Source organism: Arachis stenosperma, chromosome 7, assembly GCF_014773155.1.
Source record: "Arachis stenosperma cultivar V10309 chromosome 7, arast.V10309.gnm1.PFL2, whole genome shotgun sequence".
Lineage (NCBI taxonomy): Eukaryota > Viridiplantae > Streptophyta > Magnoliopsida > Fabales > Fabaceae > Arachis > Arachis stenosperma.
The window spans coordinates 39591408-39608303 of NC_080383.1; the positions used below are offsets into that span (position 1 = coordinate 39591408).

Here is a 16896-nt window from a genome sequence, read left to right on the forward strand (position 1 = left end):
TATGACTAAAAAGGGGCATAACAGGAGGAAGAACAAACAAGCTGCAAACTAACAGGTTGTATTTACACTTGTTTCTTGCTATTGAGAAATGTTCTAATTTAGGAGTTCTAGTATGTCTTGCTAATGTGTTCTTTTAATACAAGAGGAATTGGTCTCTACAATAAATAAGCTAGTCTAAGAGTATGCTTGTGTGTTTACTTTCACTTAACCAAGAAGAATGTCTGTCCCCTGCATCTTTAATTCAATAAAAGAAATGTTTGAATGTGAAATGAGATTATTCATTGTTAGAAAGAAGTAGAATAATAGTAAGTGGTGGTATGTGTGTGATTGTATAAAAACTCACTTTAGTGAATAAAGGGCTAGGATGTCTTTTTCGAAGCATAAAGTGACTTGCTGTCTATGAATCTCAATAAAGAAAATCCTTGGTTCAAAAGAAAAACAAAAAGAAAGAAAGAAAAGAAATAGCCAAAAGATGGCAGAACCAAAGAAAATAAACAAGGCTAGACACCAATAGCTTGAACCTCCACAAATATATGCCTGTGGTGTCTGTGTATTAGGATCTGCTTGGACTACTAAGCTCTTTGGAGTGCTTCAACACTCGGTGACTTGGATTAACTAATCCGGGATCATCAGCTGAAAATCCACTATCAAGAGCAACCTAACTACAAGACATTTAGTAACCAAAACAAAAGGTGCTGGGCATCAATGTTTAAGAAGAAAGGTGAGCCAAGTGTCCATGGTGAATAATGTGTCAAGTATGCAGAAAAGAAAATGAACTTGTTACACATGACACTCAAATAAAGCTTTGAACAAAGTAAATAGCCAAGGATGAAGAAATAATGAGAGGGCATAGCAGTAGGGTGCTTGAAACTTGAAGGAGACTTCCTAAGCCTAAGAATCAATAAGGAGTGAGTATTGCATATCCACACAAAATCCCATGAACTTCCAAATAACTTTCTGCTAGCATGAACATTCTCTTCCACTTCATTCTTTCTTCTTAATAAGTCATTTCTTGCTTGGGGACAAGCAAGCTTTAAGTTTGGTGTTGTGATGACAAGTCATCTTAGCCTAGTTTCACTAGTCTTTTTCTTTTGTTTTCACTTAGATTATGCACTTTCTTGAGGCTTAAGCAAGCTAATTTAGGTAGATTTTCATGCTTCCTTTGATTGAATCAACCATATGTGAATTAATGCTTTTTCATGAGGTTTGATGCCATAATTGGTGCATATTAGGATAGAATGATCATCTCATGATTTCAAGCATAGCTTTGATGTGTTTGGTTGATTTATGATAGGTGAAGAAAGCTTGGAAAAGGATTGAAGTGAGAAGGAATGGCTAGAAGCTAAGATGAGACAATGAATCAAGGGAGATTGAACCAGGAACAAATGAAGTTGGAATTGAAGTTAGCCCCAACGTTAGCCCCTAACTTGGAGGCTAACGTTGGGAATTAAAATTGCTCCCAAGGGTTAGCCACGTTAGCGCCAACGTTAGCCCCTAACTTGGAGGCTAACGTTGGCATGAGAAATTGCTCCCAGGGGTTAGCCACGTTAGCGCCAACGTTAGCCCCTAACTTGGAGGCTAACGTTGGCATGAGAAATTGTCCTCCAGGGTGTGCAACGTTAGCGCCAACGTTAGCCCCTAACTTGGAGGCTAACGTTGGCGCAACTCCAACTCAAAGCAAGGCCAACGTTAGGGACAAAGTTAGCCCCCTAACGTTGGCCCAAACGTGAAGTGCAGAGAATGGGGTTTGCTGCTAAAAAAAAGTTAGCCATGAAGTTAGCCCCTAACTTTGAGGCTAACTTTAAAAACCCAACTTTGCAAAACTCACATCCGGTTCAATTGATTCACTTGGGTCTCTCTCCAAACTTCAAGAGCAATCAACCAAGGCCTCCTTCAACCCAATTCCATCAAGAGCAAAGGCCCAAACCAAGGCTTGAAGATCAATTGAAGAAGGTGTATAAATAGGCTAGAATTCAATTTGTTTAGGGAGAGTTCTCTTTTTAGAATTTTGCTGAGAGCTTTCCTTGAGTTTTGAGTTACAGAGTGATCTTTAGTTTCTTGTTTCGGGGGAAGGAGAAGTCCATTCTCTTCCTCTTAGCTTTCAATTTCAATTACACTAGTCTGGGATCTTGGGTTGGAGAATTGAAGGAATTCTGTTTCAATCTCACCTTAGATCTCTCTTTTGATTTACTGTTTAATTGAATTTAGCTTCCTGTTAATTGCTCTTCTTCTATTTCCCTTGCAATCTACAATTTCCTGGCTATTGTTCTTGTTGGATCTAGGAAGGCATTGAGATCTAGACTCAGTTTTCTAGTCTCTGGGTCCTGAGATCCAATTCTCACATTTTAAATTTTCTGCTCTTGCTTTACTTATTCATTTACCTTTCTGTTTTAACTACGATCTAATCCCAATTCCCAATTATCCTTCTGTTCGATGCAATTTTACTTTTCCTTGTTTAATTTCTGCAAATCCAACTCCCAATTCCCTTTACAATTCAAGTCATTTACATTTCCAGCACTTTAAGATTTTGCAATTTACATTACTTGCTCTTTAAGTTTCTGCCATTTAATTTCTTGTTCTTTAAGATTCAGCCATTTACTCATTGCTCTCTTTACTTTCAATGCAATTTAAATTCTGCAACTCAATCAACCAAATCTTGATTCGCTTGACTAATTCAACCACTAAACTAAAATTGCTCAATCCTTCAATCCCTGTGGGATCGACCTCACACCCGTGAGTTTTTATTACTTGATGCGACCCGGTATACTTGCCGGTTAGATTGGTGTTATTTTTGGGAGAGATTCTTGTCTCAACCTAAAATATCCCATCAGGGGGGAGTGATGTTTAGGTTGTGTGAAAATGAAGGAGTGAAGAAGGGTATTTATAGGAGAGAGGGGGGATGGGGTTCGGCCATTATGGGTGGGTTTGGGAGGGAAAGTGGTTTGAATTTGAAGGGTGAGGTTGGTGGGGTTTTATGAAGGATGGATGTGAGTGGTGAAGAGAAAGATGGGATTTGATAGGTGAAGGGGTTTTGGGGAAGAGGTGTTGAGGTGATTGGTGAATGGGAGAAGAAGAGAGAGAGTGGTGGTGGGGTTGGTGGGGATCCTGTGGGGTCCACAGATCCTGTGGTGTCAAGGAAAAGTCATCCCTGCACCAGCCCGGCGTTTAACGCCAGGTTCTTGCCCTTTTCTGGCGTTTAACGCCAGTCTGGTGCCCCTTTCTGGCGTTAAACGCCCAGAATGGTGCCAGACTGGGCGTTAAACGCCCAACTGCTAGCCTCACTGGCGTTTAAACGCCAGTGAATTCTTCCTCCAGGGTGTGCTGTTTTTCTTCCTGTTTTTCATTCTGTTTTTGCTTTTTCAATGGATTTTGTGACTTCTTATGATCATCAACCTACAAAAAACCTAAAATAACAAAAGAAAATAGTCAAAATATAACATTGGGTTGCCTCCCAACAAGCGCTTCTTTAATGTCATTAGCTTGACAGAGGACTCTCATGGAGCCTCACATTTTCTCAGAACAATGTTGGAACCTCCCAACACCAAACTTAGAGTTTGAATGTGGGGGTTCAACACCAAACTTAGAGTTTGGTTGTGGCCTCCCAACACCAAACTTAGAGTTTGACTGTGGGGCTCTGTTTGTCTCTGATTTGAGAGAAGCTCTTCATGCTTCCTCTCCATGATGACAGAGGGATATCCTTGAGCCTTAAACACATAGGATTTTTCATTCACTTGAATGATCAGTTCACCTCCATCAACATCAATCACAGCCTTTGCTGTGGCTAGGAAGGGTCTACCAAGGATGATGGATTCATCCATGCACTTCCCAGTCTCTAGGACTATGAAATCAGTAGGGATGTAATGGTCTTCAACTTTTACCAAAACATTCTCCACAAGTCCATGAGCTTGTTTCTTTGAATTGTCTGCCATCTCTAGTGAGATTCTTGCAGCTTGCACCTCAAAGATCCCTAGCTTCTCCATTACAGAGAGAGGCATGAGGTTTACACTTGACCCTAAGTCACACAGAGCCTTCTTGAAGGTCATGGTGCCTATGGTACAAGGTATTGAAAACTTCCCAGGATCTTGTCTCTTTTGAGGTAATTTCTGCCTAGACAAGTCATCCAGTTCTTTGGTGAGCAAAGGAGGTTCATCCTCCCAAGTCTCATTTCCAAACAACTTGTCATTTAGCTTCATGATTGCTCCAAGGTATTTAGCAACTTGCTCTTCAGTGACATACTCATCCTCTTCAGAGGAGGAATACTCATCAGAGCTCATGAAAGGCAGAAGTAAGTCCAATGGAATCTCTATGGTCTCATTTTGAGCCTCAGATTCCCATGGTTCCTCATTAGGGAACCCATTGGAGGTCAGTGCACGCCCATTGAGGTCTTCCTCAGTGGCGTCTACTTCTTCTCCTTCCTCTCCAAATTCGGCCATATTGATGGCCTTGCACTCTCCTTTTGGATTTTCTTCTGTATTGCTTGGAAGAGTACTAGGAGGGAGTTCAGTAATTTTCTTGCTCAGCTGTCCCACTTGTGCCTCCAAATTCCTAATGGAGGACCTTGTTTCAGTCATGAAACTTTGAGTGGTTTTGATTAGATTAGAGACCATGGTTGCTAAGTCAGAGGGGTTCTGCTTAGGGTTCTCTGTCTGTTGCTGAGAAGATGATGGAAAAGGCTTGCTATTGCTAAACCTGTTTCTTCCACCATTATTGTTGTTGAAACCTTGTTGAGGTCTCTCTTGATTCTTCCATGAGAAATTTGGGTGATTTCTCCATGAAGAATTATAGGTGTTTCCATAGGGTTCTCCTAGGTAATTCACCTCTTCCATTGAAGGGTTCTCAGGATCATAAGCTTCTTCCTCAGATGAAGCTTCCTTAGTACTGCCAGGTGCATTTTGCATTCCAGACAGACTTTGAGAAATCAAATTGACTTGTTGAGTCAATATCTTGTTCTGAGCCAAAATGGCGTTCAGAGTGTCAATCTCAAGAACTCCTTTCTTCTGACTAGTCCCATTGTTCACAGGATTCCTTTCAGAAGTGTACATGAATTGGTTATTTGCAACCATTTCAATGAGGTCTTGAGCTTCTGTAGGAGTCTTCTTTAGATGAAGAGATCCTCCAGCAGAGCTATCCAAGGACATCTTGGACAGTTCAGATAGACCATCATAGAAAATACCTATGATGCTCCATTCAGAAAGCATGTCAGAGGGACATTTTCTAATTAATTGTTTGTATCTTTCCCAAGCTTCATAGAGGGATTCTCCATCCTTCTGTCTGAAGGTTTGGACTTCCACTCTAAGCTTACTCCATTTCTGAGGTGGAAAGAACTTTGCCAAGAAGGCATTGACTAGCTTTTCCCAAGAGTCCAGGCTTTCTTTAGGTTGAGAATCCAACCATATTCTAGCTCTGTCTCTTACAGCAAAAGAGAATAGCATCAGTCTGTAGACCTCAGGGTCAACCCCATTAGTCTTGACTGTGTCACAGACTTGCAAGAATTCAGCTAAAAACTGATGAGGATCTTCCATTGGAAGTCCATGGAACTTGCAATTCTGTTGCATTAGAGAAACTAATTGAGGCTTAAGCTCAAAGTTGTTTGCTCCAATGGCAGGGATAGAGATGCTTCTCCCATAGAAGTTGGGAGTAGGTGCAGTAAAGTCACCCAGCACCTTCCTTGCATTGTTGGCATTGTTATTGTTTTCGGCTGCCATGTCTTCTTCTTCTTTGAAGAATTCAGTTAGGTCCTCTACAGAGAGTTGTGCCTTAGTTTCTCTTAGTTTTCGCTTCAAGGTCCTTTCAGGTTCAGGGTCAGCTTCAACAAGAATGCCTTTGTCTCTGCTCCTGCTCATATGAAAGAGAAGAGAACAAGAAAATGTGGAATCCTCTATGTCACAGTATAGAGATTCCTTGAGGTGTCAGAGGAAAAGAAAAATAGAAGAAAGAAGAAGGAGAAGAATTCAAACTTTAATTAGATGGAGTTCGAATTGTGCATTAAGATGGAGTCATACTCCATAAATAGAAGGATGTGGGAAGAAGGGAAGAGAATTTTCAAAAATTAATTAAAAAGATGTCAAAAACATTTTGAAAAATTGATTGATAATTTTCGAAAATTCAAAGTGGAAAAGAAATCAAGTGAGTTTTTTTGAAATTAGAAATTAAAAAGATTTGATTGAAAACTTATTTTGAAAAAGATGTGATTGAGAAGATATGATTTGAAAAACATTTTAAAAGATATGATTTGAAAACAATTTTAAAAGATATGATTTTAAAAATTAATGACTTGCCTAACAAGAAAAGATATGATTCAAACATTAAACCTTTCTCAACAGAAAAGGCAACATACTTGAGATGTTCAATCAAATCATTAATTGTTAGCAAGTATCTTTGAAAAAGGAAAGAAATTGATTTTGAAAACATTTGATTGAAAAGATATGATTTGAAAAAGATTTGATTTTGAAAAACTTAAAAAAAATTGATTTGAAAACAAAATCTTCCCCCTTGTGCCATCCTGGCGTTAAACGCCCAGAATGGTATCCATTCTGGCGTTTAACGCCCAAAATGCTACCTTTTTGGGCGTTAAACGCCCAACCAGGTACCCTGGCTGGCGTTTAAACGCCAGTCTATCCTTCTTCACTGGGCGTTTTGAACGCCCAGCTTTTTCTGTGTAATTCCTCTACTGCATGTTCTGAATCTTCAGTTCCCTGTACTATTGACTTGAAAATAGAACCAAGATCAAATAAACAAGGCATGCAAGACACCAAACTTAAGATTAGACACTAGACTCAAACAAGAAACATAAAATATTTTTGGTTTTTATGATTTTGTGAAATTATTTTGTGCTTTTTTCGAAAATTATGAAAATAGAAAATAAAGGTTTCAGAATTCTCAATTTGAATTTCCAGGAATCATTGCAATGCTAGTCTAAGACTCCGGTCCAGGAATTAGACATGGTTTCACAGCCAGCCAAGCTTTCAAAGAAAGCTTCGGTCCAAAACACTAGACATGGCCAATGGCCAGCCAAGCCTTAGCAGATCATTGCTCCAATAGCAAGATTGATAGAGATCAACAAGCTATTGTGATGATTAGTTGAAACCTCGGTCCAATAAGATTAGACATGGCTTCTCAGCCAGCCAGATTTCAACAGATCATCATGAAACACTAGAATTCATTCTTAAGAACTCTGAAGAAAAATAATACCTAATCTAAGCAACAAGATGAACCGTCAGTTGTCCATACACGAACAATCCCCGGCAACGGCGCCAAAAACTTGGTGCACGAAATTGTGATCACTACTTTGTCCATATTCAAATAATCCCCGGTAATGGCTCCAAAGACTTGGTGCTCAATACCATGGCATAAACACAACTTCGCACAACTAACCAGCAAGTGCACTGGGTCGTCCAAGTAATAAACCTTACGCGAGTAAGGGTCGATCCCACGGAGATTGTTGCTATGAAGCAAGCTATGGTCACCTTGTAAATCTCAGTCAGGCAGACTCGAATGGGTATAGTGATAAACGAATAAAGCATAAAGATAAAGATAGAGATACTTATGTATATCATTGGTGAGAGCTTCAGATAAGCGTATGAAGATGCCTTCCCTTCCGTCTCTCTGCTTTCCTACTGTCTTCATCCAATCCTTCTTACTCCTTTCCATGGCAAGCTCATGTAGGGTTTCACCGTTGTCAGTGGCTACCTCCCATCCTCTCAGTGAAAATGTTCCCATGCTCTGTCACAGCATATGGCTAATCAGCTGTCGGTTCTCGGTCAGGCCGGAATAAAATCCATCGATCCTTTTGCGTCTGTCACTAACGCCCCGCCTGCTAGGAGTTTGAAGCACGTCACAGTCATTCAATCATTGAATCCTACTCAGAATACCACAGACAAGGTTAGACCTTCCGGATTCTCTTGAATGCCGCCATCAGTTCTCGCCTATACCACGAAGACTCTGATCTCACGGAATGGCTGGCTCGTTTGTCAGGCGAGCACTCGGTTGTCAGGCGATCAACCATGCATCGTGTTATCAGGAATCCAAGAGATATTCACTAAGCCTCATATGCTTGTAGAACAAGAGTGGTTGTCAGTCACCTTGTTCATGAGTGAGAATGATGATGAGTGTCACGGATCATCACATTCATCAAGTTGAAGAACAAGTGATATCTTGGAACAAGAACAAGCGGAATTGAATAGAAGAACAATAGTAATTGCATTAATACTCGAGGTACAGCAGAGCTCCACACCTTAATCTATGGTGTGTAGAAACTCCACCGTTGAAAATACATAAGAACAAGGTCTAGGCATGGCCGTGAGGCCAGCCCCCAATGATGTAAGAACTAGATGTCCAAAGATGATCAAAGGATCTAAAAATAATCCAAAGATGAAAATACAATAGTAAAAGGTCCTACTTATAGAAAACTAGTAGCCTAGGGTGTACAGAGATGAGTAAATGACATAAAAATCCACTTCCGGGCCCACTTGGTGTGTGCTTGGGCTGAGCAATGAAGCATTTTCGTGTAGAGACTCTTCTTGGAGTTAAACGCCAGCTTTTATGCCAGTTTGGGCGTTTAACTCCCATTTAGGTGCCAGTTCCGGCGTTTAACGCTGGAATTTCTTGAGGTGACTTTGAACGCCGGTTTGGGCCATCAAATCTTGGGCAAAGTATGAACTATCATATATTGCTGGAAAGCCCAGGATGTCTACTTTCCAACGCCGTTGAGAGGGCGCCAATTGGGCTTCTGTAGCTCCAGAAAATCCACTTCGAGTGCAGGGAGGTCAGAATCCAACAACATCTGTAGTCCTTTTGAGTCTCTGGATCAGATTTTTGCTCAGATCCCTCAATTTCAGCGAGAAAATATATGAAATCACAGAAAAACACACAAACTCATAGTAAAGTCCAGAAAAGTGAATTTTAACTAAAAACTAATAAAAATGTAATAAAAACTAACTAAAAGATACTAAAAACATACTAAAAACAATGCCAAAAAGCGTACAAATTATCCGCTCATCAATTGCTGAGCCTATTTCTTCCACCATTATTAAAGCCTTGTTGAGGCTTTTGTTGATCCTTCCATGAGAAATTCGGATGATTTCTCTATGATGAATTATAGGTGTTTCCATAAGGTTTACCCATATAATTTACCTCTGCCATTGTAGGATTTTCAGGATCATAAGCTTCTTCTTCAGAAGATGCCCCTTTAGTACTGTTGGATGCATTTTGCCATCCATTCAGACTTTGAGAAATCATGTTAACTTGCTGAGTCAACACTTTGTTCTGAGCCAATATGGCATTCAGAGCATCAATTTCAAGAACTCCCTTCCTCTGAGGCGTCCCATTATTCACGGAATTCCTCTCAGAAGTATACATGAATTGGTTATTTGCAACCATGTCAGTAAGTTCCTGAGCTTCTGCAGGTGTTTTCTTTAGGTGAATGGATCCACCTGCAGAGTGGTCCAATGACATCTTGGAAAACTTAGATAGACCATAATAGAATATATCTAATATGGTCCACTCTGAGAACATGTCAAAAGGACACTTTTTGGTCATCTACTTGTATCTTTCCCAAGCTTCATAGAGGGATTCACCATCTTTTTGCTTGAAGGTTTGAACATCCACTCTAAGCTTGCTCAGCTTTTGAGGAGGAAAGAATTTATCCAAGAAGGCCGTGACCAGCTTATCCTAGGAGTCCAGGCTATCTTTAGGTTGTGAGTCCAACCATGTTCTAGCTCTGTCTCTTACAGCAAAAAGGGAAAAGCATGAGCCTGTAGACTTCAGGATCTACTCCATTCGTCTTAACAGTCTCACAAATCTGCAAGAACTCAGTTAAAAACTGGTAAGGATCTTCAGATGGAAGTCCATGAAACTTGCAGTTCTGTTGCATTAGAGCAACTAATTGAGGTTTCAGCTCAAAATTGTTTGCTCCAATGGCAGGAATTGAAATGCTTCTTCCATGAAACTTGGATGTGGGTTTAGTAAAATCACCAAGCATCCTCCTTGCATTATTTTTGTTGGGTTTGGCTGCCATCTCCTTCTCTTGTTCGAAAATTTCAGAAAGGTTGCCTCTGGATTGTTGTAATTTAGCTTCTCTTAGTTTCCTCTTCAGAGTCCTTTCAAGTTCAGGATCAGCTTCAACAAGAGTGCTTTTTTCCTTGTTCCTGCTCATATGAAAGAGAAGAGAACAAGAAAGGAAGAGGAATCCTCTATGTCACAGCAAAGAGGATCCTTATTATTACTAGAAGAAGAAAAGAATAAAGAAAGGAGAATCCAAACACAAGGGTAAGGATAGAGGCAGTGATTGGAGATGAAGAGAGGTGAAGAGACACTACAAGAAAAACACCCATTCAGGTACACTTGAAAAGTGTAGCCAAAAGTGAAAAAAATGATGCCTTAGGCTACGGCTATGCTTTTTGGGCTACGGCTACGCTTTTTGGAGTGATTCCTATTCGGCCGTTGCCTATTCTCAAAGGCTACGCTTTTCTGCACCAAGGGCTACGCTTTTGGGGTTTGAGAATAGGCTACGCTTTTCAAGTGATGCTGTTCAGGACCAAAGGCTACGCTTTTCAGCTTTCATTCTTCCAGAATAGGCTACGCTTTTCAACGCTACTGCATCACTTGTAAAGCGTAGTCCCATTGTATACCATAGCTACTTTTTATAAGCGTAGCCTTAGGTCCCTCTTTTTTTTTTTTGGTATACTATAGCTACTGTATATAAGTGTAGCCATAGGTCTCGTTTTTTTTTTCTGTATACTATAGCTACTGTATATAAGTGTAGCCTTAGGTCTCATTTTTTTTTGTATACTATAGCTACTGTACATATAAGTGTAGCCTTATGTCTTTTTTTTCTGTATATATATATATACATATATATATGTATATACATATATATATATATATATGTATATATATATATACATATAATTATTAATACATAATAGTTAATATGATTACATGTATAAATGAATTGAATATTACAAAATAAAAATAAATACATAATTATACTAAATAATTTCTTTATATAATAAAAATTGTCTCTAACCAAAATATATTTATAACATTGATCCAAAAGTACTAGAATGAAATTAACTGTAAAAATTCATACAACTCAAACTAAAGTAAGCATAACCATATCAAAACCATAATATCACTTAGCCAATAAAGGTATCTTCTAATAAAAATCATTAGTCAACCATACATGTAAAGATTCTAAATAGCACTCTATCTTAGCCAATAATCCACAATAATAGTCAGCTTAATCTTCATTGCTTAATCTTTATTGTTACCCTGCATAATTATATAGAAAAGTAGTTAAAAAATATTCATAATGACATTCATAATTATAAAAATTAAATGGAACACGTAGTCATAGTAAACCAAGAAAGCATATACTAAAAAAAATAACACGGTCACGGCAGAAGAGGTGAATTCAAGGAATTATGTATTATCTTGTTTCATTCAAACCATGAAAATCTACTGGTGTTTCTTTCTTCCATTTCCTTTAACACAATCCTGATATGTCCCTATAGCATTTTTCATGCACTAATTAACCAGACTTTCACACTTAAATTAGATATAGGGACAAATTCATATATACCAAGTGAACAAAATCAAAAATATAACCACCAGAATTACACAAACAAATTTCAGCCATAGCAATACAACTTCAGTATTAATAAAGCCAACAAACATTTTCAGCCATAGCAATTAATGTAAATGCAAGTAAAAACTATGGAACAAGGAATAGATAAGGACGTACCACATCTAAGTTCGGAAAATGTGTTGATCCATGGCCGCTATTCGCATCAATAGGAGATTGTTGGGCGTCTTGTAATAAAGCTTCTAGTTCTTCTGGCCTCATTCCAGGTTCCGATCGCTGCAGTAATAACTTGATCATATTTCGCAACCCATGAATCTCTTCGTCTTGTTTTTACTGTTTGGCCTCTTATTTTTGTTGTTGGGCCTCCATGTGTCCAAGTTTATCCTTCAGACTGGATACTTCCTCTTTGTGCTGATTCTTGATTTCATTAATTTCAGCATATTTTTTTAAATCAGTCTTTGTCACAGATCTTCCATACAACCTTATCCGACCCGGTTGTTCTTTCCCGAATAAGGCCTCAAATGCTTCCTCTTCTGTTTCACCAGCAGCTTGGCGGTGTTGGAAGTCTTCCTGCATAGAAGAAACATTTAAAATTGAGTTAGTTACTGTATCCTAAATTTGAAATGTAATTATGAATGATTTAATGAACTCTTACAACAGCAATTTGTGTTTCCTCATCCACTTCTTTCCTCTTCTGACTTGTTCGGGTAGCAATGAACATCTCAAACCTTTTTGGTTCGTCCTTTGTTTCCTTTGTTGCTCGCTGCAAAATAAGATCATACTTCGATTTCTTCCTTCAATTTATGCAAATATAAAATCTAATAAATATAAATATACTATTTACCATAGCCACTCGTACTCTTCCGAAATTGATAGGCCCCATGCGATGTGAAAACTTCACATTTTCCTTGTGTTGCTTGTTTCTTTGACTTATTGACTGAAAGTGAATAAAAAGTTAGCATACAGTTACTAAAACATGTAGCATAATGAGTTAGGAAAATCTATTAGCAAGGCTGCATTATTATGCTAAATCACTGAACAATACCCAAAAGCAAGCATAAAAGATCTATTTATAATACATTAGAGCACCTGTTCAGTTTTTTTTACAACTGTAAAAATTCACACTTCACATGATCAAATAAATTTTATAACCGAAAAAATCCATTCACATTTTTCATGATTTCCACTTCTTTCTTAGCTTTATACTTCCATTTTAGTATTCCAATTGCAAAAGGCAATGACATCTCATCTCGTGTAAAATAAGACAACCCAAACCCCTCATCATTCAATCAATTAATTCCAGTGACCTATAAGTCAATCCAGTAAAAGCTAAATTCAGATGTGATTTTCATCAGAAAATCTATTACTCAAATTAAATAAAAAAATAACTTGGCAGAAAGTGTTATATCACATTGAAAAATAGAACTTGATAGATGACTATACAAAGGTTTTCAACCACAACTATTTTACAGAAGCAACCAAAACCTATGGATTATTCAATTTTTTCAAGTAATTAAAGTAATTATCCACACCATAATTTCTTAACATATTAAAGTAAGAAAGACTCAAATTTTATATATAACTTCAGTGGGAAGAGAAAGAAAGAAAGAAAGAGGAAAAAAATCAATCTCAAACTTGAAAAATGAAGTATGAAACAAAACAGAACCCCACTTCCAAATCAGAAGCATCAGATGCAGAAAAATTACAAAAGTAAATTCAAGGGGAAAAGCTATTCTGCAATAAGAGATTATGTGTAAGAACTAAAAAGCTAGCTACTCAGATCCTTCATCTGCCAAATTGCTCTTTCAATAGTCAAATAGTTTCACATGAAAAGTCGACATATATTAAAGTAAGAAAGACTCAAATTTTATATATAACTTCAGTGGAAAGAGAAAGAAAGAAAGAAAGAGGAAAAAAATCAATCTCAAACTTGAAAAATGAAGTATGAAACAGAACAGAACCCCACTTCCAAATCAGAAGCATCAGATGCAGAAAAATTACAAAAGTAAATTCAAGGGGAAAAGCTATTCTGCAATAAGAGATTATGTGTAAGGACTAAAAAGCTAGCTACTCAGATCCTTCATCTGCCAAATTGCTCTTTCAATAGTCAAATAGTTTCACATGAAAAGTTGACATATATTAAAGTAAGAAAGACTCAAATTTTTATATATAACTTCAGTGGGAAGGGAAAGAAAGAAAGAAAGAGGAAAAAAATCAATCTCAAACTTGAAAAATGAAGTATGAAACAGAACAGAACCCCACTTCCAAATCAGAAGCATCAGATGCATAAAAATTACAAAAGTAAATTCAAGGGGAAAAGCTATTCTGCAATAAGAGATTATGTGTAAGGACTAAAAAGCTAGCTACTCAGATCCTTCATCTGCCAAATTGCTCTTTCAATAGTCAAATAGTTTCACATGAAAAGTTGACATATATTAAAGTAAGAAAGACTCAAATTTTTATATATAACTTCAGTGGGAAGGGAAAGAAAGAAAGAAAGAGGAAAAAAATCAATCTCAAACTTGAAAAATGAAGTATGAAACAGAACAGAACCCCACTTTTAAATCAGAAGCATCAGATGCAGAAAAATTACAAAAGTAAATTCAAGGGGAAAAGCTATTCTGCAATAAGAGATTATGTGTAAGAACTAAAAAGCTAGCTACTCAGATCCTTCATCTGCCAAATTGCTCTTTCAATAGTCAAATAGTTTCACATGAAAAGTCGACATATATTAAAGTAAGAAAGACTCAAATTTTATATATAACTTCAGTGGAAAGAGAAAGAAAGAAAGAAAGAGGAAAAAAATCAATCTCAAACTTGAAAAATGAAGTATGAAACAGAACAGAACCCCACTTCCAAATCAGAAGCATCAGATGCAGAAAAATTACAAAAGTAAATTCAAGGGGAAAAGCTATTCTGCAATAAGAGATTATGTGTAAGGACTAAAAAGCTAGCTACTCAGATCCTTCATCTGCCAAATTGCTCTTTCAATAGTCAAATAGTTTCACATGAAAAGTTGACATATATTAAAGTAAGAAAGACTCAAATTTTTATATATAACTTCAGTGGGAAGGGAAAGAAAGAAAGAAAGAGGAAAAAAATCAATCTCAAACTTGAAAAATGAAGTATGAAACAGAACAGAACCCCACTTTTAAATCAGAAGCATCAGATGCAGAAAAATTACAAAAGTAAATTCAAGGGGAAAAGCTATTCTGCAATAAGAGATTATGTGTAAGAACTAAAAAGCTACTCAGATCCTTCATCTGCCCAATTGCTCTTTCAATAGTCAAATAGTTTCACATGAAAAGTCAACATATATAGTCTTTTACCTGGATTAGAGGATGACTCCAATAATAGATCAATTTTATGAAACCACTTTCTGGTAGTTGTGGGGGTCGATTTTTCACCATATCTTCAATATTATCATAGGGAATGAAGTGCTTTTGCTTAATCTTTCCTTTGAACCGCTTCCAAGCATCTCAAATCGCTTGCATTACCCACTTTTCTCCACTGTCTGGGAGGAGAAACTTAGTCTGCATGATTATAGGTAATTGTTATATGCTCTTGTGCTGAATAAAAAAACTGAAATTAATAATTACCAAGTGTCTTACGTTAACATAGTCCCACATGAACTTCTTAGCTTTAGGAGGAACATCATGCCAACTAGTGTACAAAAGACTAACGAATCTCTTATTTCTACCAATAGTGCCAACAAAACTAGTTAAATTAGAAACACTTTGGTCGGTTGGTCCTACGGGCTGTCCAAGATCAAAAATGACTTCTTCTCGCTGTTCCATAGTCCTTGCATAAATCTCCTTGCAAGTTGTTTTTCCACGGGTTTTCTTCTTCTTTGGCTCTCCTAGTTTCATTCATTGGTCAACATCAGAGTATGCTTAATTAACTCGAGCTCAACAAGCATATAAAGCAAACAAGTACACAAATATAAAAATTATAAAAATTATAAATCTGACCTATATAGTTGATACCATGAAGTGTGTAACGACCCAATTTTCAATATGTCTAGATCATACCGGAAACTGAGCGCTACCAATTTGTCCTCCTAATTATTATCTATTATTTATCATATGAGCCTGATTCGTTGTTAAAAGCGTAGTTAAATTGCGAGGTATATTTTTTTTTTTGAAAATGTTTGGATTAATAAACATAATCATTTATAATCAATTCACAACTGATAACAGATAAAACAGTTATAAACAACCACACATAAATACATCACAAGCAGTTAACAACATTCGGTGATTCAGCATTTGTTAGAGTATAGTCTGTTAGTTAGAACACCCCTAGATATAGCTAGATAATAACTATATACATATATATACATATAACATCCCAGGTCCTGACCTGTTCAAGAGGTCTCTAAGCTGGCACCCAGGCTAGCCTAGACTCTATACTCACCTAGTCCCTCTAAACTACTAAAGCGAGGGAAAGTACGTTCTAAGTCTTCACAACTCAAGTCAGGTGGAACGTCATCAAAAGATAGAACATCATCTGCTACTCCTCTGCACGATCAGACTTTTCCACAGGACGTCTCTCTGGTACCTCATGAAGTAGCCACACAATAGGAGTCTCGTACACAGGATTTAGGTTAAAGTGCGCATACGAACGGGGTGTAGACGTTGGCTGGTTTCACAGTATATACATATAAACAGAGAACGATATTCACCCTAGACTCAGAAGACTATCTATAGCAGAATCTTCTTTGCAGAATCATCATCAACGAACTACGGTAAGGTACTCTTACTTCCATCTGAAGGGGAAGGGAGAGAGAAGGGGTAAGAACTGGGGAGTTCTTAGTAGGGTCGGGGTTATTAGTTACGTTCATTAATTCTATGTTGTTTAGCAGACTATTAGCAGAATACAAAGAAGCAGTAATTAGAAAACACAGATAAGTAGAGAAGATAGAGAAAACAGATAGCAGAACACAAACAGAAGAATACAAGAAAATAACACAAGCACAGAGAATGGAATACAAACAAGGAAAGCATACATTCATACCACAATCATAACAAAGGAAATGCGCAACCAAGTATGATGCATGTCAGTCCTATGCAGGCCATGAGCTCACGTGTCGGTTTACACCCTGCATCCCGACATTACCTAGGAACAAGTCCCAGATATGGCTTCCCTTTGTGTCCTTAGTGCATATGTGTCGGTGGTAAGAATACCACTCCTTCGTGACTACCGGCAGTCGGCGCAAAGCCCGACCCCATAATATACGCACAAGGGGAAACAGTGATCCTCAGTTCGTGGGCGTCCCCGAGATCAATTCACAATAATAAAACAGAGATCTT

The 16896-nt window shown here is 37.7% G+C and overlaps 2 non-coding genes across 2 annotated transcripts; both read left to right on the top strand.

Moving 5' to 3' along the window:
• Positions 1–5192: 5192 nt before the first annotated feature.
• Positions 5193–5300, top strand: LOC130942279 (small nucleolar RNA R71). The gene has a single exon (XR_009070856.1). It is a non-coding gene; the product is annotated as a small nucleolar RNA R71 (small nucleolar RNA).
• A 4211-nt stretch (positions 5301–9511) lies between these two features.
• On the top strand, positions 9512–9615 carry LOC130943216 (small nucleolar RNA R71). The gene has a single exon (XR_009071744.1). It is a non-coding gene; the product is annotated as a small nucleolar RNA R71 (small nucleolar RNA).
• Positions 9616–16896: the final 7281 nt, after the last annotated feature.